The sequence below is a fragment of the Desmodus rotundus genome, chromosome 1, assembly GCF_022682495.2.
Source record: "Desmodus rotundus isolate HL8 chromosome 1, HLdesRot8A.1, whole genome shotgun sequence".
Taxonomy (NCBI): Eukaryota; Metazoa; Chordata; class Mammalia; order Chiroptera; family Phyllostomidae; genus Desmodus; species Desmodus rotundus.
Window position 1 is genome coordinate 95,001,050 of NC_071387.1, and position 16,313 is coordinate 95,017,362.

Below are 16,313 nucleotides of genomic sequence, written 5' to 3' on the forward strand. Positions count from 1 at the left end.
GAGTTTTATTGAGGCTTCATCACACAGGCATGACTAATTAAATTACTAACTATTGGTGCCCTGGCTGGTGTGGCTCAGTGGATTGAGTATCAGCCTGTGAACCTAAGGATCACCAGCTCAATTCCCCACCAGGGCACATGCCTGGGTTGCGGACCTGGTCCCCAGTAGGGGGCACATGAGAAGTAACCACACATTGATGTTTCTCTCCCTCTCTTTCTCCTTCCCTTCCCCTCTCTCTAAAAATAAATAAATAAAATATATATATTTAAAAAATAACCATTGGCAATTGAAGGAGGGGCTCAGTCTTCAGCCCCTCCTTCCTGGAAGTTGGGGGGCGAGATTGAAAGATCCAACCCTCTAATCACATGGTTGACTCTACTGGCAACCAGCCCTATCCTTAGGTTATTTCTACAGTCACCTCATTAATGTAACAAGGGATATATTTATTGCTCTTGTTACGGAGCAAAGGCCTGCTGCCTGGCAAGCACAGGAGCACTGGCTTTTGAGGGGGGAAAAGCTTTTATTGCTAAGTTGACCACCAAGGAGAGAGGAGACAAGGCTCAATTCTGTCTCCCTGATCCAGAGTTCAGGTGAGTCTGAAGGGTCTAGGGGGAACAGGCTAGTGTGTGAAAGTGCTGGCAGGGTAGGTTTTGATTGAAGAGCTTTGGAACTTGGCCACTTATGGTAAAGGGGCTTCAGCACTGGGTCTTTCTGGACAATGGACTCTTTGTTGGTGGTGATAATGGTACCGGGTATTAGAATGGTGGGGTCAAACTGGACCTCAGTTCAGCAACCTCAGTACTTGAGCTCTAGCTAAGAAAGAATTCAAAGGCAAGACACAAACTATAAAAAGAAAGTTTATTTAGAAAGTCACAGTGGTAGAAGAAATGAGCTCAGGAAACAAGTTACAGAGGCAATGAATGGTCCTTAGAGCTTAGAAGAGAGAGAAAGCCAAAGGAATGCATCTGGGGGGGAAAGAGGATGGGGAAGGCACTAGTGTGTTCCTGGGAGGGAGAGCTGCTGGGTCCTCTGTCCTATGGGCTTTTAAGGGTGGAGATTTTAGGGGAGGCCTCAGAGGAAGATCTCAATAGAATAGCCATCAGATTTCCAGGTGTGTCCTTTCAAGGTTGTGGTCTCTAGTGACTAGTCAGCACCAGGGCAGGGGGGCACGAGCCAATGCAGCTGGTACAAATGTCAGCCATGGCATTGCTTGTCTGATTTTGCTGCTTTTCTGGGCCTGGAGCTGAGACACAACTGAGGCCCAGATGTAATCCTAGGGTTTAATGCTGTCAACATAAAAAAACGTCCAAACCTGTAGGAATTATGATGAGTTTATTTGAGCCAAACTGACAGTAATTGCCAGGATTCAAAACCTCAGTGCATTGAAGAAATGCTCCGGAAAATGGCAGTTTGCACCTTTTTACCCAGGGGTGCAAAGTACCGTGTATTCGGACTATAAGACTCACTGGACCATAAGACGCACCTAGGTTTTAGAGGAGGAAAATAGGAAAAAGTTTTTTGAAGCAAAAAATGTTGTAAAATATTTAATAACATTCTTTAAAGGAGAAATCCTTTCCTGCTTTGACATCTTTCCACAATTACGGTAGATGCAGCTGGAGACTACAGTGCACTATCATATCTTTCTACAACAAAATACAGTAATGACAGAACTATCAGCACTGTGTCCCTCATAGTTATGAGGGCACTGTAGCTGAGAACACCAGTGGATGACGCACTGTTATGGGAGGTCTGCTGCTGACACTGTTATGGGGGGTCTGCTGCTGACACTGTTATGGGGGGATCTGCTGCTGACACTGTTATGGGGGATCTGCTGCTGGGGGGCCACAGGTTGTGCAACACTCTTGTCTGGGGGCAGCAGTGTTGCACAACCTGTGTGGCTCTGCAGCTGTTGCCATATTACAGCTCCCATCATCCGAACCTGCCCAAGCATGATGGGAGTTGTAATTTTGAAACATCTGCAGGGCCACATTGACAGGTGACCCTGAGGTGGAATTTGTCTATGTTAATGTTAATGGGGGACACACCAGTCACGTGATGGAGGCACGTTGGGGCGCCGCGGGCTTTCTTCTCCTAAAGTGCCTGCACCTCCTGTACCCTCCTGCCTAGCACTATAGTATGCCACAGCGGGGACTCCGTTCTTGTCTCCGTTGCTTCACACCGCTGGGACACCCCCTCCTCCTAGTCCAGGGCCCACAGCATCGCCCCACTCCTGCTGCCCCCGGCTTCCTACAGCAGCGACCCTGCTCCTGCCTCCTGTGACCCCACTCCACCCCCTCCCCCCACCCCAGGCGAGCCAGGTAAGCTACATGCAGACTATAAGACTCACCCCCATTTTCCTCCCAAATTTGGGGGGTGAGTCTTATAGTCCGAAAAATACTGTAACTCACTGATCCTGGTGGGACATCCTGTTGCAAATTGCTGTAGATAATGCCTTTCCCAGGTATGACGGGGATGGGTGTTACCAGCAGCACAGCACACTGATTCACTGTGAGAGGGAGCAATGGCTGTCTCCCCCAAGTTCCATACCTGTACCGTGTTGGGTGTCTCAACAGGAGTCCCCAGTCTGGCATATGGAGCTACAGGCCCTACTGCTTGACCATTCAAATAGATAGTTCTTTAGTCCACCCAGCCAAGATGGTTTTAACTGTTGGTAATTTAATCTGATGTTCCATTATTGGAATATTCCATTATTTTGATATTCCATTATTCCTTTCTGCCCACCCTGATGCTTGCAGGTCATAGAAAACATAGACTCTCCCTTCAGTGTTATATTCTTTTGCCCAGTCTTGCATATCATGACCTTTGAAGTGTGACCCTGGAGCACTGTCTATTCAAAGAGGGTGTCTGTACATGATACTCAGTTTCTTTCATCCCCTAATGGTGGAAGCTTGGTTTGCATGGCGACAGGGGAAAGCTTGAGTTAGGCCAGGGGCAGTGTCCACACAACCCAAGGTGTATTTAGAACCCTCACTCACAGGCAGCAGGGTGATATAATCAATTTTCCAACCCCTCACCTGTTGAGAACTCCAGTGGACAGCCCTGGATTCCTTTGGCAGTTGCATTGGGCTTGTTTAGAAAACACTGGACATGCTGTTACTACACTAACCAAATCACTGTATTTCAAGGGCCATCCAGCCCCTGTGGCAGTACGCCACCCTACCTGGGTGCTATGGCGGCCACTCTTCCTGTGCACCCAATCTGTTGTGTCTACTGAAGAGTCTGGTGCTCGGGCTTATACCTGAGCTAGAGCATCAGCTTCCTGACTTCCAGGGTGTCCGCTCCTCATGAGCTGGAGCAGGAAAGGCAGAGAGGACGACCTCAGACTCTCACAGGTGAACCCAAATATCTTTTCATAAATCTTGATCCTACAAGGGCTTATTCATGATCATCCACCCCTCACCTTGATCATCCACCCCTCGCCTTCCAATGGTCCAAGCCACAGGGTCAATTCCTTTAGAACAGCCTCACTGTTCAGTCTCTGTGGTTTGTTCTGTTTTCATCCAGATGGTGTCAGTGTTGCATTGAATAGCAGCTGCATTCCCTGTGGACTGGTTGCCACCTGTGTAGCAAGCATCAGTGGGAATTTTCCTCACACCCTCTGTACAGGCCCAGGGGCTACCAAAGGAATGAGGCGAGTGGAGGATCTACATAATCTCCAGGACCTAGTAGCTCCTGCATTTCTAGAGTCAGTAAACTAGTGGACAGGTTTCTCCTCTTCTGTGGATAGGAATGCCACTTATAGTCAAAGTGGGAGTTTGAGCCATTGCAGAGATGGTCAATGAAACATATTCTCAACCCATGCCTGGGTAGGGAGGGAAGTTCTTTCCGTGAAGCTCCTTCATGAGAGGCTCTGCCTGGAGGAGCACTGTGTACACTGCTCAAAGCTACTGCTCTATTGGGGTGTATTGCATTTCTGCCCCCTCCCTGAGCTGGGACCAAAATCCTGGGGGTACTCTCTGCTGTTGTCTCTGCCACAGTACGTAACCCATACCTTCTGGAGTCACAGACACAGCTAACTGAAATGGTAGCCCTGCTTGGGAGATGCCAGAGCTTCAGTTGGCTTCACTAGTATTTTTGCCTTTTCAAAGACACTTGCTGCTCTGATCCCCAGTCCCACACCTGCCCTTTCTTTACCAGCAGTATAAAGGATGGAAGCACTGTGCCAGGTGGGGACTACAAGTCCTCCAAATCCCCAAATCCCTATGAAAAGTTAAACCTTTCACACATTCTTAGAGGTTTGAGAGGGCTGCACCTCATCAAGCACAGCTTCTATGACAATGTGTGGCTTAAACCACCAAAAACTTTAGGGTGATGCCTGGGCCTCAAATTTCCTGTGGGTTTACTGCTCATCCTCTCCCTCACAATGCCCCAGCAAAGCCTGCCAAGTGTCCTGAAGCAGAGGCAAGTCTTCGCATATTAACATGGTGTCATCAGTGTAATGGGCCTGTTCTACTGATGTGCAGGAGAACAGGAACAGATCTGAGGCTATCATCCTATGACATATTATGGGGCTGTGCAAGTAGCCTTGGGGAAGCACTAGGAAGTTTCATTGTCACCCCTCTCATGTGAAGGCAAATTGACCTTGTGACACAGTGGCCAGAATTATACTGGACATCTTGTGTGAAGGTTTTAATTTTTATTGCATTTCTTGGGATGACATTGGTTAATAAAATTATATAGGTTTCAGGTATACAATTCTATAGTTCATCAACTGCATATTGCAGTGTGTGCTCGCCACCCAAAGTCAAGTCTCCTTCTATCACCATTTATCCTCCCTTTAGTTGTCTGTGTCTATGAGGCTAGGTTTTTTTGGGTTTTTTGCTTAACCCCTTCACCTTTTTCACCCAGCTCCCCCACCCCCTCCCCTCTGAGCACTGTCAGTCTGTTATCTGTGAGTCTGTTTCTATTTTGTTTATTTATTTTGTTCATTCGATTCCACATATGAGTTAATTCAGATGGTACTAGTCTTTCTCTGACTTGTTTTTTTAACTTAGCATAATACTCTCCAGGTCCATCCACCAAAAAAAAAAAATAATAAGATTTCCTTCTTTTTTACAATTGAGTAGTATTCAACTGTGTAAATGTACCACAGCTTTTGTATCCATTCATATAGTGATTGGCACTTGCTTGGGCTTCTTCCAAATCTTGGCTATTGTAAATAATACTGCAAAGAACATAGGGGTGCATATCTTTTTTCAAACTAGTGTTTCAGGTTTCTTTAGATATATTCCCAGAAGTGGAATCAATGGGTCATAAGGCAACTCCATTTTTAATTTTTTGAGGTAACTCCATACTACTCTCCACAGTGGCTGTACCAATCTGCTTTCCCACCAACAGTGCACAAGGATTCCCTTTTCTCCACATCCTTGCCCATGCTTGTTAATTTATTTATGATAGCCATTCTGACAGGTATCAGGTGATATCTCATTGTGGTTTGAAGCATTTCTCTGACAGTTAGTGATGTTGAGCATCTTTTCATATGTCTATTCTATTGGCCATCTGTATGTCCTCTTTGGAGAAATGTCTCTTCAGATCCTTTTCCCATTTTTAAATTGGATTGTTTGGTTTTTTGGTGTTGAACGGTATAAGTTCTTTATATTTGGATATTAACCCAGTATCAGATGTATCATTGGCAAATATGTTCACCCATTTAATGGGTTTTCTTTTCATTTTGTTGGTGTTTCCTTTGCTATGCAAACACTTTTTAGTCTGATGTAGTCCCATTTGTTCATTTTTTTTCTTTTGCTTTTCTTGTCTGAAGTGATATATCAGAGAAAATATTACCATGAGAAATGTCCAAGATTTTACTGCCTATGTTTTCTTCTAGGATTGTTATGGTGTTGAGTCTAACATTTAAGTCTTTAATCCATTTGAGTTTATTCTTGTGTATGGTGTAAGAAAATGATCTGATCTAGTTTTATTCTTTTGCACATATCTATCTAATTTTACCAACACCATTTATTGAATAGACTATTTTCCCCCATTGTATATTTTTGTCTTCTTTGTCAAATATTGCTTGACTATAAAACCATATAACATAAAACAGGGGTTCATTTCTGGGCTCTCCATTCTGTTCCATTGATCTGTGTGTCTATTTTTATGCCAGTACCATGCTGTTTTGATTACTATGGTCTTGTAGAATAGTTTGATATCAGGTAGCGTGATTCCTTCAACTTTGTTGTTCTTTCCCAAGATTGCTGAGGCTACTCAGGGTCTTTTGGGGTTACATATAAAATTTTGGAATATTTGTTCTAGTTCTGTGAAATATGCCATTGGTATCTTTTTTAAAAAGGTTTTATTTATTTATTTTTAGAGAAGGGGGAAAAGAGGGAGAAAGAGGAGAGAAACATCAATGTGTGGTTGCCTCTCACACACCCCTACTGGGGACTTGGCCTGCAACCCAGTCATGTGCCCCCACTGGGAATTGAACTGGGCGCCAGTTCGATTCACAGGCCGGCACTCAATCCACTGAGCCACACCAGCCAGGGCACCATTGGTATGTTGATAAGAATTGCATTGATTCTACAGATTGCTTCGGGTAGTATGGACAGTTTAATGACACTAATTCCTCATATCCATGAACATGATATATATTTCCACTTATTTGTATCTTCCTCGATTTCTTTCTTCAGTGTCTTAAATTTTCCAAGCATGGCTCTTTTAGATACTTGGTTAAATTTATTCCTTGGTATTTTATTTTATTTTTGATGCAATTATAAATGGGATTTTTAAAAATTTCTATATTTTTATTATTTTTAGTTTTGTTTATTCTATTTCAGCTGCCCCAATTTTTCCCCTTTGCCCTTCTCTTCAGAGCCCACACCCACTCTCACAGTCCATCCTTGCCCTACTGTCCGTGTCTGTGGGTTAGTCATACATGTTCTTTGACTAATCCATTCCCCTTCTTTCCACTTCTCCCCACTTTCTACTGGAAGCTATCAGTCTGTTCCCTGTTTCAAAGTCTCTTGTTCTGTTTTTCTCATTAGTTTATTTTGTTCGTTAGATTCCTCTTATAATTGAGATCATATGGCATTTGTCTTTCACCAACTGGCTTATTTCACTTAGCATGATAGTCTCCTGTTCCATCCATGCTGTCACAAAGGGTAGGAATTTCTTCCTCTTTCTTTCTGCTGCATAGTATTCCATTGTGTAAATATACCACAGCTTTTTGATCCACTCATTTACTGATGGGAATTAAAGCTGTTTCTAACATTTGGCTATTGTAAATAGCGCTGCTATGAACATAGGGGTGCATAAGTTCTTTTGAATTGGTGTTTCGGGCTTCTTAGGGTGCATTTCCAGAGGTGGAATTGTTGGGTCAAAAGGCAGTTCCATTTTTAATTTTTTGAGGAAAGTCCATACTGTTTTCCACAGTGGCTGCACCAGTCTGCATTCTCACCAATAGTGCACTAAGGTTCCCTTTTTTCCACATCCTCACCAGCTTGTTGTTTGTTGATTTATTAATGATGGCCATTCTGACCAGTGTGAGATGGTATTTCATTGTGGTTTTAATTTGCATTTATCTGATGGCTAGTGATACTGAGCATTTTTTAATATGTCTATTGGCCATCTGTATGTGCTCTTTGGAGAAGTGTCTATTCAGGTCCTTTGCCCATTTTTTTAAGTGGATTGTTTGCCTTCATGGTGTTGAGTTGTATGAGTTCTTTACATATTTTGGAGATTAACCCCTTGTCTTATGTATCATTAGCAAATACGTTCTCCCATACAGTAGGTTCCCTTTTCATTTTCATGATGGATTCTTTAGCTGTTGCAAACAATTTTAATTTGATGTTGTCCCATATGTTTATTTTTCCTTTATTTCCCTTGCTCTAGGAGATGTATGGACAAAAATATTGCTACAAGGGATGTCTGAAATTTTATTGCTAATGTTTTCTATAAGGACATTTATGGTATTACAACTTATATTTGTTTTTATACATTTTGAATTTATTCTGGTTATGGTATAAGTTGGTGGTCTAGTTTCAATTTTTTTTGCATGTACCAGTCCCAACATCATTTATCAAAGAGATTATTTTACTCCATTGTATGCTCATGCCCCTTTTGTCAAATATTAGTTGATCAAAGAGACACGGATTTATTTCTGGGCTCTCTACTCTGTTCCATTGATCTATATGTCTGTTCTTATACCAGTATCAGATTGTTTTGATTATAGTGGCCTTGTAGTATAGTTTGATATCAGGTATTGTGATCCCTCCTACTTTGTTGTACTTCTTCAAGATTGCTGAGGTTATTCAGGGTCTTTTTTGGTTCTGTATAAACTTTTGAAATATTTGTTCTAGATCTGAGGAATATGCCATGAGTGTTTTATTTATTTATTTATTTATTTTTGAGAGAGGAGGGAGGGAGTGTGGAAGAGGGAGAGAAACATCAATGTATGGTTGCCTCTCCTGCACCCGCTACTGGGGACCTGGCTTGCAACTCAAGCATGTGCCCCGACTAGGAATTGAACCAGCATCCCTTTGGTTCACAAGCCAGCATTCAATCCACTGAGCCACACCAGCCAGAGCTGGGTCCTGTTTTCTTATCCATTCAGCTACCCTATGTCTTTTGATTGGAGTATATAATCCATTTACATTTAAGGTTATTATTGATAGGTACTTATTCATTGCCAGTTTTTCCCTTTGTTCTTGTGTTACTCACCCAACCCCTTTCTCTCTCTTCATTTTCTTAAAGCAGACCCTTTAGCATTTTTTGCAATGCTGGTTTGGTGGAGATATATTCTTTTAGCCTTTTCCGGGGGCGGGGGGTCTAGGAAACTCCTTATTTTACCTTCCATTTTAAATGAGGCCTTGCTGGGTAGAGCAGTTTTGGTTGCAGGCCTTCGCTTTTCATTACTTGGAATATTTCTTACCATTTCCTTCTGGCTTGTGGTTTTCTGTTGAGTAATCACCTGATAGCCTTATCAGGGCTACCCTGTATGTTACTAGCTGTTCCTCCCTTGCTGCCTTTAAGACTCTCTCTTTGTCTTTAAATTTTGCCATTTTAATTATGATGTGTCTTGGAGAGGGCCTCTTTGGATTCATCTTGATTGGGACCCTCTCTGCTTCCTGGACTTGAGTGACTTTTTACCTCATCAAGTTAGGGAAGTTTTCTATCATAACTTTTCCAAACAGGTTTTCTATCCTTTGCTCCTCTTCTTCTCTTTCTGGTATCCTACAATATGTATATTATTATGTTTCATGTTGTCTTGCAGCTCCTTTAAACTATCTTTATTCTTTTTTAGTCTTTATTCATTTTGTTTCTTTGTCTGAGAGTTTTTTTCTACCTTATCCTCCAACTCACTGATTCGTTCCTCTGCTTCATCTAGCCTGCTTTTAATTTCTCAATGTGCGGTTGCCTCAAATTCCTACTGTGTTCTTCACTTCAGATATTGTATTCTTCATTACCTACTGGCTTTTATTGATTGTTTCTATGTGATGCAGACTCTGACCAGCGGTGTCCATGGTGTTGTGGATGTGACGAACAAATTCACACGGACTGCAGAAGTCCTGTGGAGAAAAAGGGATGGTATGGCCACTCTCTGAGTGAGAGAGCACCCCAACCCTTGCCTGGACAGGCTTTTATTGCTTTCTAGTAACATACATCAAAGCAGGTTCTCATTCATTATGCGCAGGTTTGTTTTAGGTGATTACTTCTTATAGATAACAAAGGAGAGAATGTTGCAAATGCAAGGGAAAAAATGGTTGAACTGGTTACACTCTGTCCTTGGGAGGATTAGCACAGACTTTAGGAAGTTACTTTAAAGATATGCAGTAAACATTTGCTGCTTCAATTCAGGGTGAGGGAGTTTTAGCAAAAGCAAGCCTCAAAGCAACCTAGGTACAATGCAGACCTGGTTTCCCATGGGAGAGCCGATCTGTGGGCCTGGCTTCTGTGTGTTGCCCCATGTCTGCCGGTTTTCTGACAGGGCTGGCTACATTTGCCATTGCCATGAGGATCAGTTCCCTATAGAAATACAAAAATATTGAAGATCTAGAAATAAAATAGGAGAAATACAACAACCACCACCATATCCACAACCGATGAGCAAAGATTGATAAAGATGGAAATAGAATAATGGTATTTTAAGAATGGGAAAAAGAATGTGAGATGACTAATGACAAGAAAAATGGTTTTGAGAGTTAGGAGGAGGGAGAAATAGTAAGAGTGTGGAATGGAAACAAGTCTTAGCAAGAGAGAAAATAAAATTTCAAATGAAAATAGGAAGAGGAAAGAAGAAAGTAAAATGGAGTAAGAGAAGGGAGGTGCAAAACATGAGATTTGAAATAAACTATAATATAAAAACTAGTGACTTAATATGCACAAACTTAAAGGACAAGAAATAAATGTTAAAAAGCTACGCAGAAGAGAAAATAGCACAAATCATGAAGAAGACTGTGGTGGAATTTGTCTCACTATTTTCTCTTTTTGGATCCACCCTTGGTGATGTCAGATGGAGTCCCATCCTGGCCCTAGGCAGCTTGTCGAGGCTACAGTGATCCACAGTCTGTGGCTGTCTCCTTCTGTTGTTAATCTAGCCAATCAGTCAGGCTTAAGCACCACAGGGTAGGGCAGAGTAATTCCAGTGGGCAGGGCTCTTGCTTCCCCTCAGGCTGATGCCATTTGGAGGGGAGTGCTCTGCCTGAGCAAGATGGATCCTGCAGTATGGGGAATGACTCACCACAGGGGTCCTGGCAACTGCTCCCTCAGTTCTCCATCTCCAGGCTCTCCTCCAGAATCTCTAGTCCATTCTGCCCACCCCCTTTATCAGAGCCCAGGGTTAGTGATTGCAAACAAAATTATATGTGTTGGCCCTTCTCTGTGACTCCAGGTGTCTCTTCCTGGCAGGCAGAAACCCTGCCGCTTTTCACAGTTGGATATTATCTGGGTTCCTTTCTGTCTCTGGTGCTATAGGCTGGGGAGCCCAGCTTGGGGTTTAGACCCCACATTTCTCATGGGGAGCCCCCAGCTACTGAATTTCCCCTCAGCACCTCAGCTGCCACCTGTGGGATCCCAGCCAGCCCTCTCACTTCTCCTCTGCATCCCCTACCAATCTCATTGTGGTGAAGTGGTTTCTTCTGTCTGTCCATGGTTATAAGGCTTTTCTCCAGCTAGTGTTCCATTGATTATTCTGGATGATTTCTCTACAATTTAGTTGCAATTCCAGATTGGTCCTGGGAGGTGGTTAGTGTAGCTTCCACTTACTCCTCCGCTATTTTGGATCTCAATTGATAAAGTTTTCTAGTGGACAACAGCATAAGAACAAACAGATATCTGATTCAATAAAACCCAATTTTCATATGATATAATATTTTCCTGGTATATTTTAATAATCTGGCTCACAAACACTCATCCCAGCATTCCTACATCCCTGTACTAAATGTGAGCTCAAATCTCATTTAGTATTGATCTTGGTGAATGTCAAGATCTAAGATGCAGTAATGGTTTTATTTTTATCACAACTTTTATGCTTTAATGAATATTTTGTGAGCCATTGATTAATTCTGTGATTTGGAGATCACAAAATACAACACAATACAGCCCTGAAAAATGCAATATCATGAATGTAAGCAACTGCACACAAAGGAAAATTATGTGAAAATAGCACCTGTCATCTGCATATTAGACAAGAGCCCACTGCAGTCCTTGAAATTCATGGATTATCTTTCACAATTATTAAATATAAATATAACAGGATTTTTGTGAAAGTCACCAGTTTCAAATGGGTGAGATGTATGGATTTAAAACTGTTTCTTGATCTTTTTTTTTTAATTGAAGTATAATGGCATACAGTAGTATATTAGTTTCAGGTGTATAACAGCGATTCGATATTTGTATACATTGCTAAAGATCACCACAATCAGTCTGGCTACTATCTGTCACCAAAGTTAATATTGCTATTGACCATATTCCCTATGCTGCATATTACTTCCCCATGACTTATTTACTTTATATCTGGAAGTTTTTACCTCTTAATTCCCATCACCCAGTTTGTCCCCAACCACCCACCTCTGGCAAACACCAATCTATTCTCTTTATGAGTCGGTTTTGTTTGTCTTGTTTTTTTGATTTCAATATAAGTGAAATCATGCAGTATTTATCTTCCCTGACTGATGTATTTCACTTAGCACACTGCCCTCCATGTTCATCTATGTTGTCACAAAAGGCAAGATTTCATTCTTTTTTATGGTTGAGCAATATTAAATTGTGTGTGTGAGTGTTTGTGTATACTACATTTTCTTTATCCATTTATCCATTGATGGACATTAATAAAATAATAAAATATTTTATTTTAAGTTGACAGCAATTTAAATTTGAACACACCTTAAAGCTCTATCTTTTTACTCTCCCTCTTCATGTTTTATGTTTTTGATGTCACATTTTACATCTCTTTATGTATCTTTTGAGTAATTATTGTAGATTTAGTTAATTTTACTACTTTTGACTTGTAACCTTTAAATTAGCTTTATAAGTTCACTACTTTTACTACATATTACCTTTACCATAGAGAATTTACTTTTGTATGTTTTCTTTGTCATTAACTAGTGCCATTTTTTTGGCTTAAAGAAGTTCCTTTAACATTTCTTATATGGTTGGTTTAGTGGTAATTAAGTCTTTTAGCTTTTGCTTATCTGGAAAACTCTATGTCTCCTTCAATTCTGAATGGCAATTTTTCTAGGTAGAGTAGTCTTGGTGGAAGTTTTCTCCTTTTGGCACTTTGAATTTGTAATGCCACTCCTTCTGACCTTCAAATTTTTTGCTGAGCCCTGGCCAGTGTGGCTCGGTTGGTTGGAGCATTGTCCTGTAGATCAAAGGGTCATGGGTTTGATTCCTGGTCAGGGCGCATACCCTGGTCAGAGTTCATATGAGAAGGCAACCAATTGATGTTTCTCTCTCCCTTCCCTTCTCTCTAAAAGAGCAATGAAAAAATGTCCTCGGGTGAGGATAAAAAAAATTTTTTTGCCTGAAAAATCTGCTGATAGCATTATGGGGTTTCTCTTGCATGTAACAAGTTGTGTTTCTCTTAATGCGTTTATGATTCTCTACCTTTAACTTTTGACATTTTAATTATATTATGTCTTGGTGTGGATATCCAAGATTGTTTCTATGTGTTAGGTGAAACAGCTGCCTCTCTGTCTTGAAGTGGCCTTGTGAAGGTGATGAAATTTATTATTCAACCTTGCTCTAGCTCTTGGTTATCTCTCCAAGCTTTTTAATTGTCTAAACAGATTGATTTATTCTTAATAGGTCCCCATTGTTGAGAATGTGCCAAGCAAGGCTTGCCAGTATTCCAAGGGGAGGAATCTCATTTAGTGCGTAGTTTCAGGCTGAGTGGAAGCTAGACCCTCATGCCTGAGGGTCTAGCTCACTTCTGTGGGGCTTCAATCAGAAACCCTGCTAGTCTCCAAACCTGGAGGTATCCCCTGGGTGATGGTTGCAAAAACTGGGGCTCCAGATGAGTCTGTAAGCTCCTTTCTGGGAGGTGTCATCAAGCTGTAGCAAGGCCAAGGCGGTGTACAATATGGTATCTCCCTGCAGTCCCTAGGGAATACGGTATGTTCCCTAGGAGCACTTCTGTAGCCTCTAGATGTGTGGGAAACAGGAAGCCTTTCCCTCAGGCTGAAGCTCCAGAGTAAGTCAATAAGCTTTTTTCACAGAGATTTACGGGTTTTTCATTCTTCTGTTTGGTAGCCTGCCAAGAACCGTCTCCCTGATTATTACCATTCTGTGGAGCCTGGGAGCACCAGCTCCATCAGCCACAAGGGGCAGGTGATCAAGGGGCACCTCCTGTGTGGGCTATAGATGCCCACTGGTTTTACCAAAGTAGCTAGAGAGTGCAGGGGGTAGGGTACACTTGCAGTCTCCAGAAAGAACAGATAATGCCTTGACTGCACACACCCTCAGGTTTCAGTGATACAGCTAGAGTGTCTCCTCTCCTGCCTGCCAGCTTCAGGGAGGCAGCCATAGAATGTCATAATCACTTGAGCTCTCAGTGCCAGCTAGGGAGTAAGGAAGTGCTGCAATTGCCCTTACCCACCAACGCTGGCAAGGGAGCAGGAGAGTGCTATAACAACCTGCATGCTCTAGTTTCAGCAAGGCAGTGGGAAGGTGTCACAACCACGCATCCCCATCTGCCCTAGCAAGGCAGTAAGAGGGTGCCATGTCTCGGCTTGCCTGCCTGTGTCAGGAGGGCAGGCTGAGAGTATAAAAAATGGCATCTACAAGCATCTCTGTCTCAGAAGAGTATCAACTGTCCCCTGGTTCAGCAGATGCTTTAAGTTTAACAAGTGAGTCTCCTTCACTTATAGCCTAAGTGTTTTTCAAACTTCTACTTTTGCACTGGGTCCTGGGGAGAGTAAGACCACAGGTAAGTCCCTTGAAAGGAGAATCTCAGTTCCCTATAAGTCTTTGGGCCTCTTGGACACCCGTCCCATTGGTTTTCTAAGGCAGATATTTTGGGGCTCATCTCTTCAGCACAGATCCCAAGGGTGGGGGCCTGATGTAGGACACAAACCCATTGCTCCTCTAATGGAGGCACCACACTGGTGGGGGTTTTGGGACAACAGCATGTCTCTGCCTCTTCTACCCATCTTGGTGTGGCCCTTTTATCTTTCATCATGGAGGAGCAGTTCATCTACTTTTCAGGTCTTTTTCAGAGGGAAATGATCCACAGATAGCTGTAGGTTTGGTGTGTCCTTGGGAGGAGAGGAGATGAGTTCAGCATCATGGACCCCTCTGTTTCTTGCTGGGTTTTTTTTTAATCCTTACCTGAGGATAAGTTTATTGATTTTTTACAGTGAGAGGAAGACAGACAGAAAGAGAGAGAAACATCAATCGGTTGCCTCCTGTACGTGCTCCAACCTGGGGTCAAACCTGCCACCTTTTGGTGTATAGGACGACGCTCCAACCAAGTGAGCCACCCAGCCAGGGCTCTTGTTCCTTTTTTTTTCCTTTCTAAAACTTAGCCCTTAGGAGAAGCTAGGAGACTACCAGTGGTTTGAGGAATACATTTTGAGAAATAATACTCTAAAGCCACAATCTCATAATATCTAGCCTGGAGCCCTGCTTGAGGCTATTTTATGATAACCGGCCCTTCCAGAGACTCCAGAGCTTCAAAGTACAAAAGGAGTTTGGACCCTAAGATGGTGGATGGGGAGATATTGTTGGGTGGAGGTAAAGCACCACTTTCTAGCATTTCCTCAATTCATGCGATCAACTACTTCCCCTTCTTTTTTTCTAATTAAAATATCCACATGGCTTGAACACCTCTGTGGTGGTAGCAATAGAGGGATCTCTCCAGGGCAGGGATGTGTTGACTTTCAGCTCAGTGCCAGGCACTACTTTGAGCTTTATGCCAAGATGGTTGGCCCAATAGTAAGAATGGCCTTATTGGAGGCCTCAGGTCCATGATATAAAACTTCAAAGTGCTCTCCAATCACTAATTGTATGCAAACAATGTCAACACATCTCAGGATCTGTAAGAAACATCTGTGTATTGGTTTACTCCAATGACCTTTCCAGCTGGAAGAGTAGCCACTGAGGGCTGTCCCTTCTCCTTGCCATCCCCTCCCCAACAGCCCTATCATTTCCCATCAGTGACACCCCTGAGAATGAAGAGAGTAGATTAAGACGTCAGGTTATGTAGGGTAAGTGGAGGCAGTCTGGCTTCCTCACTCAGGTGTCTGGGTAACCAAGGGAAGCAGTGTTCCCATAGCCTTGGAGGGGACTGATAACCAGTGTCCTCATAGCCTTGAGACTGGGTCCAATAAACTTCCCATAACATAAAGTGGGCTCACATGAGCAGAATTATATCATGTTCTGTAATGTTCTGGCAGTTTTCTGGCTTTGTTCCCCTCTAGTACTTAAACAGGTAGGGACTCCCTGCTGGGGGCAGTGATGATGATGAGAGACACGCAAGGGGACAGGTGCCAGGATGGGTGCCATGCTGGGGAGCAAGGGCCATGACATGAGACATGCAGATAGACATGCAGCCCATCCATGAATAAAGGCATGTCAGACATCCGTGAATATTATTCCGTCTGTACGAATACCATGGACCTGCCCGGCCTTCGAGGGTCACAACACAGGTTACCACCAATAAGGGATGTTTATCACCCTTAATCCGTTTAACTGTCTTGTCCTGGCCCCAGGCTTCAGGGCTGACCAGGGTTTACCATGATTAGGGAACACCATGGGTGTCATTTCCAGGACTCACGTCCACACTATGCATTAATTTTAGACCTTTGACTTGTTTCCCAATAAAGGCACATACATCTTTTTGTGCAATGTGT